We start from the raw sequence: 15,739 nt of genomic DNA, 5'->3' as shown, positions 1-15,739 counted from the left end.
AGAAATGTGGAGACATTTCTTCAGTCAGAGAGTGGTGGGCCTGTGGAATTCATTGCCACAGAGTGCAGTGGAGGCTGGGACGCTAAATGACTTCAAGGCAGAAATTGCTAAATTCTTGATGTCACAAGGAATTAAGGGCTACGGGGAGAATGCGGGTAAGTGGAGTTGAAATGCCCATCAGCCATGATTGAATGGCAGAGTGGACTCGATGGGCCGAATGGCCTTACTTCCGCTCCTATGTCTTATGGTCTTATGGTCTTATGGAATGGTGTGGATGAGAGAAACATTTCTGGCAGCAGTGGGAGGTTGGTGCAGTGCCAGGGTTAGAGTGAGTGTGAGGTAGTTGAGAGCTGATATTTACCTTGAGGAGAGCACCTTTCACTAATGTTGTTGATAAGCCCCTGTCTTCACAAGAGAAGGATAGAATGTTGATAAATGGTTTTGGGAATGACTGGCTGATTTGAATGGAGCTACGTCTACAAATGATCCTTATTCCCTCTCAACCTCACTTTTTTATGAAATCTGGAGAGCATTAATGCCGTGTTTGAGGAATTGTATTGTGGAAGAGAGTCAAAACGTAAGGCCCAAACTTGCATTAAGCAGACCTTGTTACCATCACAATTTTTGGAGCAACAGAAAATAAATGAACTTTCCATTCTCTGAATTATAACGCATGAAATTTAAAAAATATTACCTCTTGCACCTTAACATCCAGGTTTAAGGCTGACCTGGCCAAGAGAATCTACAAGAGTGATAATTATTGCTAATTTGCAGTCTCCAATTTTCTTCCCACATCCTAAGTCATGGCATTCTTATCTTTGGTTTCCTTGATAGAATGAAAGGCTGTTCAGTAGTGCCAAGATTTAAATCCAAGACTTCTGGCTTCAGTCCAAAGCTACCTGCCCTTCTGTTAAGAAGCTCCATGAAACAAGTGTTCTTGTGAGATTTTTTGTCTCTATTAGATGTCTATTTAATTAAAGGCTTGTTTTAGTTGACTTGTAAAATATCAGATTTCACAGATAATAAAGTGCGTAACTGAATTAATTCCCAGAGGTATTTGTTTGAGTGGGTGATTTTGGCAGCAAAAAGCAACATTATTTGTTAATAAACATATTTCAGATGGTGTTGGTGAGCTACTATTTTCCTCATCCAAGTACAAAGCCATTACCCCAACAAATCTCTGAGTAGCCATTAAAGAATTTGTAAATACTTGCCCGGAAATGTTCTGGCAGTGTAATGTCCATTTAAGTAACTGTTGTTGACAGTAAGGAAATGCTCAGGAGCATGAAATGACTTGGATTTTTCCATAGATGCTAGAAGCTGGAAAGATGGCACATGGGTTGGCAGTTCCTCCAACAAACTGACTACCTTTTGACATTTGACCTCCACTGTCTCTCTCACTAATGTCCACAGGAGAAATCAATTAACTGGCGCACTTCATTACAACCAGCTAAAAGTCAGTTTGAAGTTGGATATTGTGCTTACAGCTATCTACTGCAAAGTAATCTATTTCCATAACTTTATATTCTTTTAATTATCAATCAGGATAATAACTTTCTTTGAATTAAAAGCACAAGTGATTTGTTTACTTCTAAATGGAGAAACATTAAAGAAATATTAATTTGTGCAGTTTAACTTTATGGGTAACACTGAAGGCATTAACCAACTTCCAACAGGAGAGATCCAAACCTCAAATAGTTCCAAATAAAAGGTAAATGATCGTATTCCTTCAGTTCTTTTTGCCAATATCGAAATGTTTTGACATATACAAAATCCAATCCTCGGAAAGCCAAAAGAGATTTCAAATGCTACAGAGAAGCTTATTTTCAGAGCAGAATGATCAGATATTAGCTTGAAGGTAAATACTGTGCACCCAAATATCTGACTCCTTCCAGCCCTTGTCCTACATTTTGGCTGTATTGGAATGCAATGCTTGTGCATATTACTTGGCAATGAATGAAAAAGGATTACATTTATATTGCAATTTTGTCACCATAGTAATACCTTCAAGTAATGTAGAAGTTGAAGTGTGTTTTCTGCTGTGACATAGACAAACACAATAGCCATTTTGCATGCTACAAGGTCCACCAATTCCAACTGGAATCAATGTCCAATTAATCTTATTTGTTTTGGTGTTGATTGAGGGAGGAATGTAATACTTACAGATATGTTATTTGTGACATAGAATGACAGAAATAGAATTGATTTTCTGGCAAAATAACTATCTAGTGATAATGGGAAATTCAGAGGTTTTGATTGGATAAAAACAGGAATGAAAAACCTGAAAATCTCAACAGAAGCGATCGTGTTTGAAAGTGCAGATTAATGCTATCATTCCAGTGTCACTGCCAGATTCTAGTGAGTCTTAAAACCTCTGATAAATGTTTGTTGTCCACTTGAGCTCTGGCGCTCTTATAAATGGTGCTGGCTGTGTAGCTGGCCTTGTAAATCAGAGGTCAAGGATTCTCACTACAACCTGTCAAAACTTTGGGATGGTGGGATGGCATGGTGGCTCAGTGGTTAACCCTGCTGCATCACATCACTAGGGAACTGAGTTCAATTCCAGCTTCAGGCGACTGTCTGTGTGGAATTTGCATGTTCTCCCTGTTTCTGAGTGGGTTTCCTCCCACAGTCTAAAAATGTGTAGGTTAGGTGGACTAACCATTTTAAATTGACTATAGTGTCCAGGGATGTGTAGGGTAGCCATGGGGAATGCAGTGTTACACGTGTAATCCTCTTCAGAGAGTTGGTGTGGACTTGTTGGGCTGAATGGCCTGTTTCCACACTTTAGGGATTCTATAATGAAATGCATTGTCCTCCTGACATTATGCTGAATTGAGATAAAGAGACTAAGATCCTTCTAGGTTAACTTCTGTTAAATTTAATTATTTCACAAAACAAATGACTCAAACAAGAAAAAACAAGAATAAGAAAGCAACATCCAACAAATACAGAGAGAATATTGATCAGATACAAATGTCAGAGTGAGGGGAATCACGATAAGCAGGAAGCTGGTAGAAGAGGCTGAAGGGGCTGAATGGTCTCTTCCTGTTCCTTTGTAAGTTGCTTCCACAGAAGTTAACCTAGAAGGATCTTAGTCTGTTTATCTCAATTCAGCGTAATGTCAGGAGGACAATTCTACCCTTGTGTAGAATTATAGGAAAATGCACAATGAAAACTTGTGAGGGATTCTAACTACATTACACAAGGGTCACTGCTGGGAAAAGTATTTGATTCACGTCATCAGAGAATCAAAAGGATTAATTTTATAAATTTTGATGCCAATTCTGGCGAATCCTTTACATCCAGTTTAGTGGGCGGCACGGTGGCATAGTGGTTAGCACGGTTGCCTCACAGCGCCAGAGACCCGCGTTCAATTCCCACCTCAGGCGACTGACAGTTTGGAGTTTGCACATTCTCCCCGTGTCTGCGTGGGTTTTCTCCCACAATCCAAAAATGTGCAGGTTAAGTGAATTGGCCACGCTAAATTGCCCGTAGTGTTAGGTGAAGGGGTAAATGTAGGGGAATGGGTCTGGGTGGGTTGCATTTCAGTGGGTCGGTGTGGACCTGTTGGGCTGAAGGGCCTGTTTCCACATTGTAAGTAATCTAATCTAATCCAGAAATGGTCACCAATGTTGGTGGAGAGTTTCCAAATGCTTGTATATCCCATGGTATTCTGACACTCAGAGAGACCCAGTCATTTTCTTAAAGAAATGCCAATATAAAGGAGTTACATCACAGAATGTTGATTTTGTATTTTCAGAGTTTGCACTTATTTCATATATGATTGTTTTGGCAAGAATCAAAATTGCTCTGACAATACCGGGGTATCTCCAGAATGAAGTGCATGTGTCCACACTTAGCAAAGAGAAACAACAGCCTTAGAGGGAATTACTGAGGAAAAACAAACCTTCATGCTTTACAGAAACAGGCACGGAGAATTCCAGAAGATGAACACAGTTGTAGATATTTTTTCTGCAGTGTTATATGCTCCAGAAAGAGTAACAACTGGTTCTGCAGATAGCTCCTTGTGGAAATGAGAATTAGTAGTACGAGAAATTCCGGTATTGACAATGGTTACTGGAGTGATTGGAACAAGAGTCATGTGGATCTCATTGACTATGAGGTCCTTGATTGGGGCCGTTAACCTGGGTCAATGAGGGAGCCCTGGCTGACAGATGTAATCAGGAGATTCCACAGGCAGGCAATGACATAGTGGTATTAGCGCTAGAATATTAAACCAGGAACTCAGCTGATGTTCCGGACACATTGGTTGGTTAGCTCGGATGGTTAATGTGTGGTGATAATCATGTCACAGTCCTGGTTTCAATCCCCACACTGCCCAAATCTGTAGATGTCCAGCCACTAATTCAATGATGGGAGTTTTCATTTTGAAGCAAGTGTTTTCGATTGTGCTGGGCGACCATCACATTTTTGCCTCTCTTGTGGCGCAGTGGTAGTGTCCCTATCCCTGGACTGAGAGACCCAGGTTCACATCCCACCTGCTCCAGAGGTGTATAATAACATCCCTGAACTGGTTAGTTAGAAAAATAGGTTAAATAAAGAAAAAATATAAACAGAAGATTCAGAAAATCTCCTCAGTCTAGGGACAGGTTTGTAACTGGCTGGTCAGACCCCATGTATTGTGCACGTGTGAATAAAGGGTGACTTGGCAACTGGATACCAGCATAGTTTTGATACTAACTATTACCAAGCACCAAGGTAGGAAAACGCACTGTGTCGGAATAAGAAAATTAATTTTTGCCATCACCTGAACGATAAAAGATTTACGAGAAGCTTTTCCTAAAATTAATTCATATGGTTCAGTGGTTAGCATTGCTGCCTCACATCTCCAGGGACCCAGGTTCGATTCCAGCCTTGGGTGTCTGTCTGAGTGAAGTTTGTACATTCACCCCGTGTCTGTGTGGGTTTCCTCCGGGTGCTCCGGTTTCCTCCCAAAGGCGAAAGATATGCAGGTTAGGTGGATTGGCCATGCTAAATTGACCATTGTGTCCAGGGATGTGCAGGCTAGGTGGGTTAGCCATGGGGAATACAGGAGTAGAGGTTGGGTCCAGGCGTAATGCTGTTCAGAGGGTCAGTGTGGACTCGATGGGTTGAATAGCCTGCTTCCACACAGTAGGGATTCTATGGATTTTTTTTAAGATTCACAATAACCAGTGATACATTTGCTAGTCCATTAAAAGTATTGAAAAATAGGAGACCATAGTGAATATGAAAAATGCTGGCTTATTAAAGGGGAAATTGTGCAATATGTTGGTGAAAGCAGTTGGGAATGTACAAAAGGGTTTGAGATAGTGTGGAATTTTAAAGGCAGTCAAATGGACTCCATTGGTGCTTTCAGTCCAATGCCTTCCTAATTGCTGACAGGAGAATTTATCAAATTTCAGAAAAATGATGAGTTCATTAAATACTGAGGACAATCCAAATCAACAGGAAAACAGAGGGTGGTGTAAATTAGTGAAGAAATCAAAAGACCCACACTTATCCCTTTACAATTATGACCTTATGTCACAATTAACCGATGACAAACAAAAATTATTGATGACCGGGAGACTGTTGAGAACAATGTTGTCAACAAATCTTATTCCTCAGAGACTGCAATTGGGGATGTTTTGTCAAATAACAAGATGTCATTTCCAGCAATGGCACAGTAACTGGAGGGTTTCAGGTGTAAAGGAATTGCCCAGTGGAAATTTCAATTTCCTGGACAATTCCTTCAGTGAGTGTTATGATGGGGATTTTGTACGTTCCATATAAACTGAAATAATAAGTGCCTGGCGAATGAAAAATCTGGGCCATTTTGTAAAAAAAAAATGCGTAATCATGCATTTTATGAGTGAATCACATCAAGCAATTAACATTGTTGCAAGTTTCAAGAATTAAAAGACCATAAATAATTTGAATCAGATGGCCCACACGCATCTCTCTAAAAGACAGATTTACAAAGATGATTGATGAACCGATTATAATTTTCCAATATTTCTTAGATTTTAAAATGATCGAGTAAATCAGAAGTTAGCAAACATAACATCGCTTTTGAAGAAGGTTGGGAGAAAACTATAGGCCGTCCTGACATTTGTCATTAGGAAAATGATGGAATCAATTATTCAGAAAGTTTTAATGTGGCACTTGGACAACCATAATATAATCAAACAATATCAAGATGATTTTACGAAAGAGAATTCATGTTCGATATACTAACTTTTTTTGTGTGTATTCATAGGTGAATAAAGGGGAAAAGGCATTTGATAAGGTACCATGCATAAGATAGGGTGTTACCGAGTTATGTGGAATATACTGGCATGGAGAGAAGCGTGGAGTTAAACAGGACACTTTAAGTTGAGGGGTGTAACTATTGAAGTGCTGCAAGGATCAGTGCATAGACCTCACCTATTTATTGTCTATTACAATTTACAATTTAAAAATACACCAAAAGTAATGGATCCAGCTTTGATAATGTTGCAAGAGATTGTAAGAAGGTAGCTAATATAACCCTTCTATTTTAAAAAGGGAGGCAGAGAGACAAACGAGAATTATAGACCAATCATCCTGATGTTGGTAGTGGGAAAATGCTCGAGTCCATTGTAAAACATTTAATACCTGAACGCATGGAAACCAATAGCAGAGTCAGCACGAATTTATGAAAGTAAACATCATACTTGAGAAATCTACTAGAAATCTTTGAGGACGTGACTCATAGAGTTGATGAGGGGGAATCAGTGGGTGTGGTTTACTTGGACTTTCAGAAGAGTTCTGACAAAGTCCTGCATGAGAGGATAGAGTCCAAAAATTAAAGCACATGAGATTGAGTGTAGTATATTGAAATGGATATGAAACTGGTTGACAGACAGGAAACGAAGAGGAGGAATAAACAGATCTTTTTCCAAATGGTCGGATGTAACTAGTGGGATAATGCAAGGATCAGTGCTAGGACCCCAACTATTTACTAAATGTATTAGTGATTTTATAAGTGAACTAAATGTAATCTCCTCAAATCTGTAGATGGCACAAATCTGGGTGAGAAGGTGAGTTGTGAGGAGGATGCAGAGATGCTTCACTGTGATTTAGACAGAGTCATACAAAATGGAAACAAACTCTTCACTCCAACTCATCCATGTTGACCAAGGTTCCTAAACTGAAGTAATCCCATTTGCCTCTGTTTGGCCCAAATCCCTCTCAATCTTTCCTATTCATGTACCTGTCCAAATGCGTTTTAAATGTTGTAACTGTACCTGCATTTATCAGTTCCTCTGTTGGTTTCTTCTACACAGGAAGCACCTTTGTGTACAAAAGTTGCCGCTCAGGTTCCTTTTCGATCTTTCTCCTCCCACCTTAAAATTATACCTCCTAGTTTTGAACTCCCCCACCTGAGGGAAAAGATCCTTGCTATTAGCCTTGTCCCTCATGATCTTATAATCCTCTATAATGTCACCCTTCAACCTTCCACACTCAAGTGACAAAAGTCCCAGCATATCCAATCTATTTATATAAGTCAAACCCTTCCATTCCTGGCAATATCCTGGTAAATCTTTTCTGAACCTTTTCCAGTTTAAGGATATCTTTGCTATAGCAGGGCGACCAGAACTGCACACACTGTTCCGGAAGAGGTCTCACCAATGTCCTGTACATAATGTCGCAGCTCCTGTATTCAAGGATCTGAACAATGAAGGAACATCTGAATGCCTTCTGAACCATCCTATCTACCTGTTGGCAATTTCAAAGAATGAACCCTTAAGTCTCTCTGTTCTACAGCATTACCCAGGGCCCTACCACTAAGTGTACATGATGTGGTGATGCTGGTGTTGGACTGTGATGGACAAGGTCAAAGCTCACACAACACCAGGTTATAGTCCCAACAGGTTTATTTACAATCAAGAGCTATTAGGAGCACTCTCCATCAGGTGAGCACTTCGCCTGATGAAGGAGCAGCGCACTGAAAGCTCATGATTGTCAATAAATCTGTTGGACTATAACCTAGTGTTGTGTGACCTCTGACATTAACTGTACAAGTGGTGCCCTTATTCACTTTAACGAACATTTCTGAAACATTAACTCTGCTTTCTCTTCACAGGTGCTGCCAAGCCTTTTACATGTTAATTCTCTGAGAGCCTTGGGTTTATTCAAACAAAGAGCACAAAAAGGTAGCGCGCAGAAGAACTAGCAACAAGGTTAAGAAAATAACATGATGGCTTTTACTGCAATTTGATTGAATAAACAAGTCTTGTGACAAAACTTTGAGGAGATTATGGCTGCAGTGGAATTCACACCTATGGCTTTCATTTGATCAAGAAGAGAATGTTTGTTTTGGAATGAGAGGCTTGTCCTATAATGAGAAGCTAAGTAAATGGGATCTATATTCTCTCAGGTTACAAGAACGGATAATTTCACTGAAACATTCCAAGATGCTGCAGGGCTTGTTCAAAAGTTGCTTTCTTGGGCTGGATTCTCGATAACATGGGGACACTGTCTCAGGATAATGGGTCAATCATTTCTATCTGAGACAAGGAAGATTTTCTCCCCTCAGGGAGTGGAGGTTGTGAATATCTGGAACTATGTAGCTCAGAGGGCTGTTCTATTCCATCAATGAGATGAAGCCTGAGATCAACAGACCTTTGGTCTCTCGGGAAATCAAGGAATATAGGGTGAGGGCAGAAAGTGGATTAGAAGCAGATCAGCCATGATGATATTGAAAAGTGTAGCTGTCTTGCAGAGCTGTCATGTCTCCTCATGCTGGTTTCTACAGCATTTCTGACCATTTAATATGAATTAAATATAATACGATTGCTGTGAGTCCTTGAGTCTCAGAAATCTTCTTGTCTATATGTTTTAATTCAAAAACAATTCATTGAGTCACTGTTATAGAGGAGGACATTTTGCAAGGCCTCCTCCTATAATGAATGAGATGCAGTTCCTAATTTAGAATCGAGATGGTTGGAGGTGAGAAACAGGAAGGGAGCCAGTGACCTGGTTGGGCATTTATTATAGACCTGCAAATAAATGGGACAGATGTAGAAGACACAATTTGTAGGTAAGTTATGGAAATCCATAGCACAAGTAAGGTTGTGACAGATGGTTATTTCAATTACACCGGGGAAGACTGAGAAAAGGATGGTGCACGGAAGAGGACAACTTCCTGCAGTGTATGCAGGAGAGCTTTCTGGAACAGAATATTTCCAGTCCTACCAGGGAGGGGCCTGTGCTGGGTCTGGTCCGAGGAAGTGAAATATGCCAAATGGTGAATATCAGAACATCAAGGGAGAATTTGGGAAATAGTGATCATAACTAATAAAGTTCATTATTAAGTTAGAAAGGATAAAATTTAATCAATAATTAAGATCCCTGATTGGAAAATGGTAGATTTTAGGGCTGTAAAAGTTGAACTGGAGCACATTGACTGGAAACACATTGAGCTGGATAAAGCAGTGGAGGGAAAATGGGAGCATTTCAAAAGAGAGCTGAGTAGGATGCAAGCTGGGTACATAGCCATGAGGAATAATCACCGGCTATCCAAAATTAAAGTGGATGACGAAAGATATTGATGAGAAAATAAGGAAGAAAGAAGAAGCCTATGATGCATATTCGAATAATAATAGCAATAGAAATTAGGAAGAGTATCTCCAATGCAGAAGAGAGGTTAAGGCTGGAATTAGGAAGGCTAAGTAGAAGTGTGAGGAAAGGATGGCAGGTTGCGCTAAAACTAATAGTAAAGTGTTGTTCAAGCATATTAATAGTGAAAGATTAGTGAAGGATAGAGCAGGACCCATGAGGAACAAGGAGGTTCAGCTGCTCACTGAAGCAAATGATATGGCAGAGTATTAAGTGGATATTTTGCTTCTGTCTTTACTAAACTAGAAAATAGTGACAATGGCCCAGTTGAAAATGTTGGTGTTTGAGCGACTGAGCAAAATTGTGATAGATAAAGAAGAGGAGCGAAAAGGTTTGGCAGCACTCCACACAGAGAATTTGCCAGGCCCATATGGGATGCATCCTAGGTTGCTAAAAATGGTAAGGGAGCAAATCACATTGACAGAAACTTTCCAGGTATTACTCCCAGAGCACTGGAGGATTACAAATGTGATGCTTGTTTAAGAAAGCAGCAAAGGGTAACCCAGGAAATTACAGACCTGTTTGCATGACATCAATATTGTGCAAGCAGATGGAGACCACAATACAGGTTAAGGTCAATATAAACTGAAACAAAAATAAGTTAACACAAGACAGTCAACATGGCTCTATCAAGGGCAGGTCTGACTCAATTAAATTTGTTCTTTGATGAGGTGACACAGGTAATGGATGAGGGTGGCCCTGTGGATGTTGCATATTTGGACATTCAGAAAGCATTTTGTTTGGTGCCATGTGGCAGGTTGGTTAGCAAATTAGAAATGTCTAGGATTGATGTGTTCTTGCAGCATGCACTACCTATGAGAGTGTTGGAGACAAATTCCATATGAGGTTTCACAAGACAGTTGGATATATTTGAGTGATGAATTTAGATGGCTATGGAGATAGGGCTGGAGAATGGGACTAGCTGGGTAGCTCTTTCAGGAGCCGATACAGATACAATGGGTCAAAGGGCCTCCTTCTATACTATAAAATTCAATGATTCTACAAGTTTCAGGCATTGGCTGACTAGGTACAGAGAGCCCTGGTGGCTAAAAGAAGAATCATATTGGACTGAAAACATTAACTCTGTTTCTCTCTCCACAGAAGTTGGAAGATCTGCTGAGTTTTTTCAGCATTTTCTGCCGCACCTTCATCCCTTCACAATTTAACCTCAGTCTTCTGCGATCTATAGACACGACTCTTCACCACACTGGCTAAAAGCATGAGAAATTGTTAGGGATATGCAATGAAGAGCTAAAAACAGATCATAATTATTTGTGTAACTATATCAATGTCTCTTAGTGAAATGGTTCTACTAGATGTGCAATATTATTTCATCTACAGCAATCAATGGTAAATATTCCCACATTGGTGTGATTAAATGTCACTTTGGGAACATATCTATTCAGAGTGAAAGACCATGTGTAATGAATATGGTGCAATTGCTTCTCACCGGTTTCTTTTTCAGGTGCATATGGTTTTACTAACAGCAAGCTTACATCTATTAAGGCAGTCCAAAGAAAGGCTTTTGCACCAGCTTTAATAATGGACTATAATCGTAAAGCAACTATTTTATTAAATATTATTGAAGAGATGAATCCATTGTGATTTGAAAAAAAGATTCTCACAATTAAACTGTCACAGCAGAAATAGGAAGAATATGTTTTTGAAGCTGAATGGAAATTTGGAGCAGGCATTTAAATCAACCTGTCTGTCACATTACCGTCAGCCTTCCTAACTCATTTCATCATGCCATCTGGATGTAAGGCACAACATACACGCTCCATGCAGTCTTCCTCATGTTGCTTTTAATTGCCTTACTTCTTTTGAGACCTGCAGTCCTGCACTTTTTGGAATCCACAACATGCTTATTTAACAAGGGCACTGCTTATGTTCATACGGCTCTAATGGCACTTGTGCAACAAATAGCACTGATAGATCCAGTTTAATGTGCTTATTCCAAAGTGACGTGAATATTTCAGTGATACATTGACACTTGAAAGAGGGGGTAAGCAATCCAGCAATGTTTATAACAAAGGTTTCATCGCTATCAGTAAAATGTGCTACATTGTTAATAGAACGTGGGAATACTGGCAGGCAGTTCTCACAGGAATAACTCCAAAAGCCCACCAATGTAAGTTAATGTGTTGCGTAACATAAACAAAAGCCACTTGATCAACATTTTCCCTGATTTGGAGATGCCGGTGTTGGACTGGGGTGTGCAAAGTTAAAAATCACACAATACCAGGTTATAGTCCAACATGTTTAATTGGAAGCACACTAGCTTTCGGAGCGACACTCCTTCATCAGGTGATTGTGGCCACAACCACCTGATGAAGGAGCGTCGCTCCGAACGCTAGTGTGCTTCCAATTAAACCTGTTGAACTATAATCTGGTGTTGTGTGATTTTTAACATTTTTCCTGTTCTATATCTTCCGTTTGCCTTGTTCCCATTCCCCCTTTCTGAAGCCCCTATGTGAATTGAAACTGAGGGGTGAAATTTCCGAGATCTTCCCTGACCAGGTAGCTGGGGCTTCTCTAGAATCTCCAAAGCTTACCTGAGATTCCAAATAATAATGTGTCCCCATTGCCTGACGAGAAGGTGACATGAGTATTGTGGTCAAGATTGGACTGAGTCCTCCGTTATATCAATTTGACACATTAGAACATTGAGGGAAGGCACACTGCAGCTCAGTGGTTAGCACTGTTGCCTAAAAGCATCAAGGACCCAGGTTCAATTCCAGCCCTGGGTGCTTCTCTGTGTGGAGTTTGCAAATTCTCCCCATGTCTTTTGTGGGTTTCCTCCCACAGTACAAAAATGTGTAGAATATTGAGGGATAAAATTCCAGATAGCACATAGAACATTTCAGTGCAGTACAGGCCCTTCAGCCCTCGATGTTGTGCTGACATGTGGAACCAATATGAAGTCCATCTAACCTATACTATTCCAATTTCATTCAATGTTTATCCAATGACCATTTAAATGCCCTTAAAGTTGGCAAGTCTACTACTGTTACATGCAGGGTGTTCCACACCCCTACTACTCTCTGAGTAAAGAAACTACCTCTGACATCTGTCCTATATCTATCAATTTAAAGCTACGTCCCCGCATTCTAGCTATCACCATCCAAGGAAAAAGCCTCTCATTGTCTCACTTATGTGGTAAACCCGTGAAATGTGCTTTTGTATGGCATGCTGTATGAGGGGGGTTGAATTTTTAAATAATGGCATGGGAGAGGGGTTCAGGGGGTTAAGAAAATTGTGCTAGAAAGCTGTGATGGTAATGAATGAAAGTGAACCAGCCATATAAATTCAGTGCAAGAAATAGTCAAGACTAGAGTGACTTAATTTGGTCACTTTAATGAGATCATTGAACTTCTTCCAGTACAACAAAGAAACTTTTAGAGGGGGACAATGTGTTGATATTTGTTTTCATTATCACCTCCCTCCATAAAGTCACTGCATATTTCCCAGGAATTCATCTGCTCCAACTCCAAATAGGTTGTCACTCCTGCTCTATGTTTTCAGAAAGAGGTAATCCAGGAGATTAGATTAGATTAGATTAGATTACTTAGTGTGGAAACAGGCCCTTCGGCCCAACAAGTCCACACCGACCCACCGAAGCGCAACCCACTCATACCCCTACATTTACCTTCACCTAACACTACGGGCAATCATCCAAGTTTAGTTCCCTGATACTTGCTGCTTATTTCTTTGATCTGGAAACCCAGTTTTCATTAATTCTGAGGTCATCCTGACTGTCTCATCTAACTCCTGTCCCCCCCCCCCCCCCCAGCCTATCTTGTCAGCTATGATGCCTACTTGGGGCCCATTACATCTGCATATATTTAAAAGCTCACTCCATCCCCAAACTGCCTGTCTGAAGCCTCTTCACCACGCCAATCCAAGCTGAATTCCTAGGATGTTTCGCATCTCTAAGTTGGCAGCTTTGTGATATCTACATCTGTACACATATTTGCCAAACTCCACAGTTGTGGTCAACTCAGAGGGAAAATCCCATAAGCACCCACTGAAATTACTGCTTTCAGCTTAAATGTTGCAATGGGAGTGGGGGGAGTAAAATAAATTGTCACAAACCTCGCCATGTTTGCCCTCGTCCACTAAGACACAGTAACAGGTTTCTACAAAAATCACATTATTTTTCTTATCCAGCCGGGACCTCCAAGAAGATGGTGCTGGCTGGAGGTGAGAACATGGCTTCTTAGTTTCTTCCCTCCTGCACAGGAAGCGCAAATACAGAATTCCATTCAGTCGTCATTCTGATTAATCAACACCAACTTGCTGTTTAATGATTGGCTGCTTTATATGCTTTTGTGCACAAGTAACAGGACCTCGTGCAACAAGGGGCATCAATGGAGTTGCAGGTAGATAGGATAGTGAAGAAGGTGTTTGGTATGCTTTCCTTTATTGGTCAGAGTATTGAGTATAAGAGTTTGGAGGTCAAGTTGCGGCTGTACAGGACATTGGTTAGGCCACTTTTAGAATATTGTGTGCAATTCTGGTCTCCCTGCTAGAGGAAGGATGTTGTGAAACTTGAAAGGGTTCAGGAAAGACTCACAAGGATGTTGCCAGGGTTGGAGGGTTTGTGCTATAGGGAGATTCTGAATATGATGGGGTTATTTTCCTTGGAGAATCGGAGGCTGAGGGGTGACCTAATAGAGGTATATAAAATCATGAAGGACATGGATAGGGTAAATCGAAAAGATGTTTTCCCTGGGGTGGGGGAGTCCAGAAATACAGGACATAGGTTTAGAGTGGGAGGGGAAAGATTTAAAAGAGACCTAACGGGCAACTTTTTCATACAGAGGGTGGCGCGTGTATGGAATGAGCTGCTTGAGGATGTAGTGGAAGCTGGTACAATTACAACATTTAAAAAACATATGAATGGGTACATGAACAGGAAGGATTTAAGAGAGATATGGGCCAAGTGCTAGCAAATGAGACTAGGTTAATTGAGGATATCTGGTTGGCATGGATGAGTTGGACGAAAGGGTTTTATTCCTTGGTTGTCCTTGGTTGTAGAGAGGACTGATGGGAAGGCAGGGAGACATAGGAATTCCTCTGCAGTCCATATAATCTCATCGGATTCTCTTAACAGACGTTTGTTTTCCTCTAGTTTCCCTTTATGTTTGGAAAGATCTAATGCCAGTGGATAAAGAATCCTTCATCATTATTTTTCAGCTGTCTGGGAGTGCAAATCTCATGTTGCAGATAGGTTTGTAAAGTTTGGCTGCTTGAACTTGAAGTAATTTCTCCTTGGCCTCTAGCTGCATTGATCTCCATGAACAGGTAAATCACTGGGGGTAAAGGATCATGATAAAGCTGGACTTTGAATTCTATCATTTGGACCAGAATAAAACATAGAAAATAGGTACAGGAGTAGGCCATTCAGCCCTTCGAGTCTGCACCAAAATTCAATATGCTGACTATGCAATCTCAGTATCCCATTCCCACCCTCTCCCCATACCTCTTGATCCCTTTTGCCGCAAAGGCTATATCCAGCTCCCTCTTGAATATATCTGATGAACTGGCCCCAATGTTTCCTGTGGGAGAGATTTCCACATGTTCACAACTCTCTGAGTGAAGAAATTCTTCCTCATCTCAGTTCTGAATGGCTTACCACTTATTGTTGTACTATGATCCCTAGTTCTGGACACTCCCAACATCAGGAACATTCTTCCTGCATTTCGCCTCAGTGATGTAACATCTAGTGAAATAACCGTATATTTTCAACAATTTCTGATTTCCGAGATACAGCTAAAAGCTGAGGTTTAGATTACATTACAGTGTGGAAACAGGTCCTTCGGCCCAACAAGTCCACACCGACCCGCTGAAGCGAAACCCACCCATACCCCTACATTTACCCCTTACCCAACACTACGGGCAATTTTAGCATGGCCAATTCACCTGACCTGCACATCTTTGTGACTGTGGGAGGAAACCGGAGCACCCGGAGGAAACCCACGCAGACACGGGGAGAACGTGCAAACTCCACACAGTCAGTCGCCTGAGGCGGGAATTGAACCCGGGTCTCTGGCGCTGTGAGGCAACAGTGCTAACCACTGTGCCACCGTGTCACCCACAGGTATGCAGG

This window comes from Chiloscyllium plagiosum, chromosome 3 (genome assembly GCF_004010195.1).
Source record: "Chiloscyllium plagiosum isolate BGI_BamShark_2017 chromosome 3, ASM401019v2, whole genome shotgun sequence".
Classification (NCBI taxonomy): Eukaryota; Metazoa; Chordata; class Chondrichthyes; order Orectolobiformes; family Hemiscylliidae; genus Chiloscyllium; species Chiloscyllium plagiosum.
Note: the sequence above shows the minus strand (reverse complement) of the source record.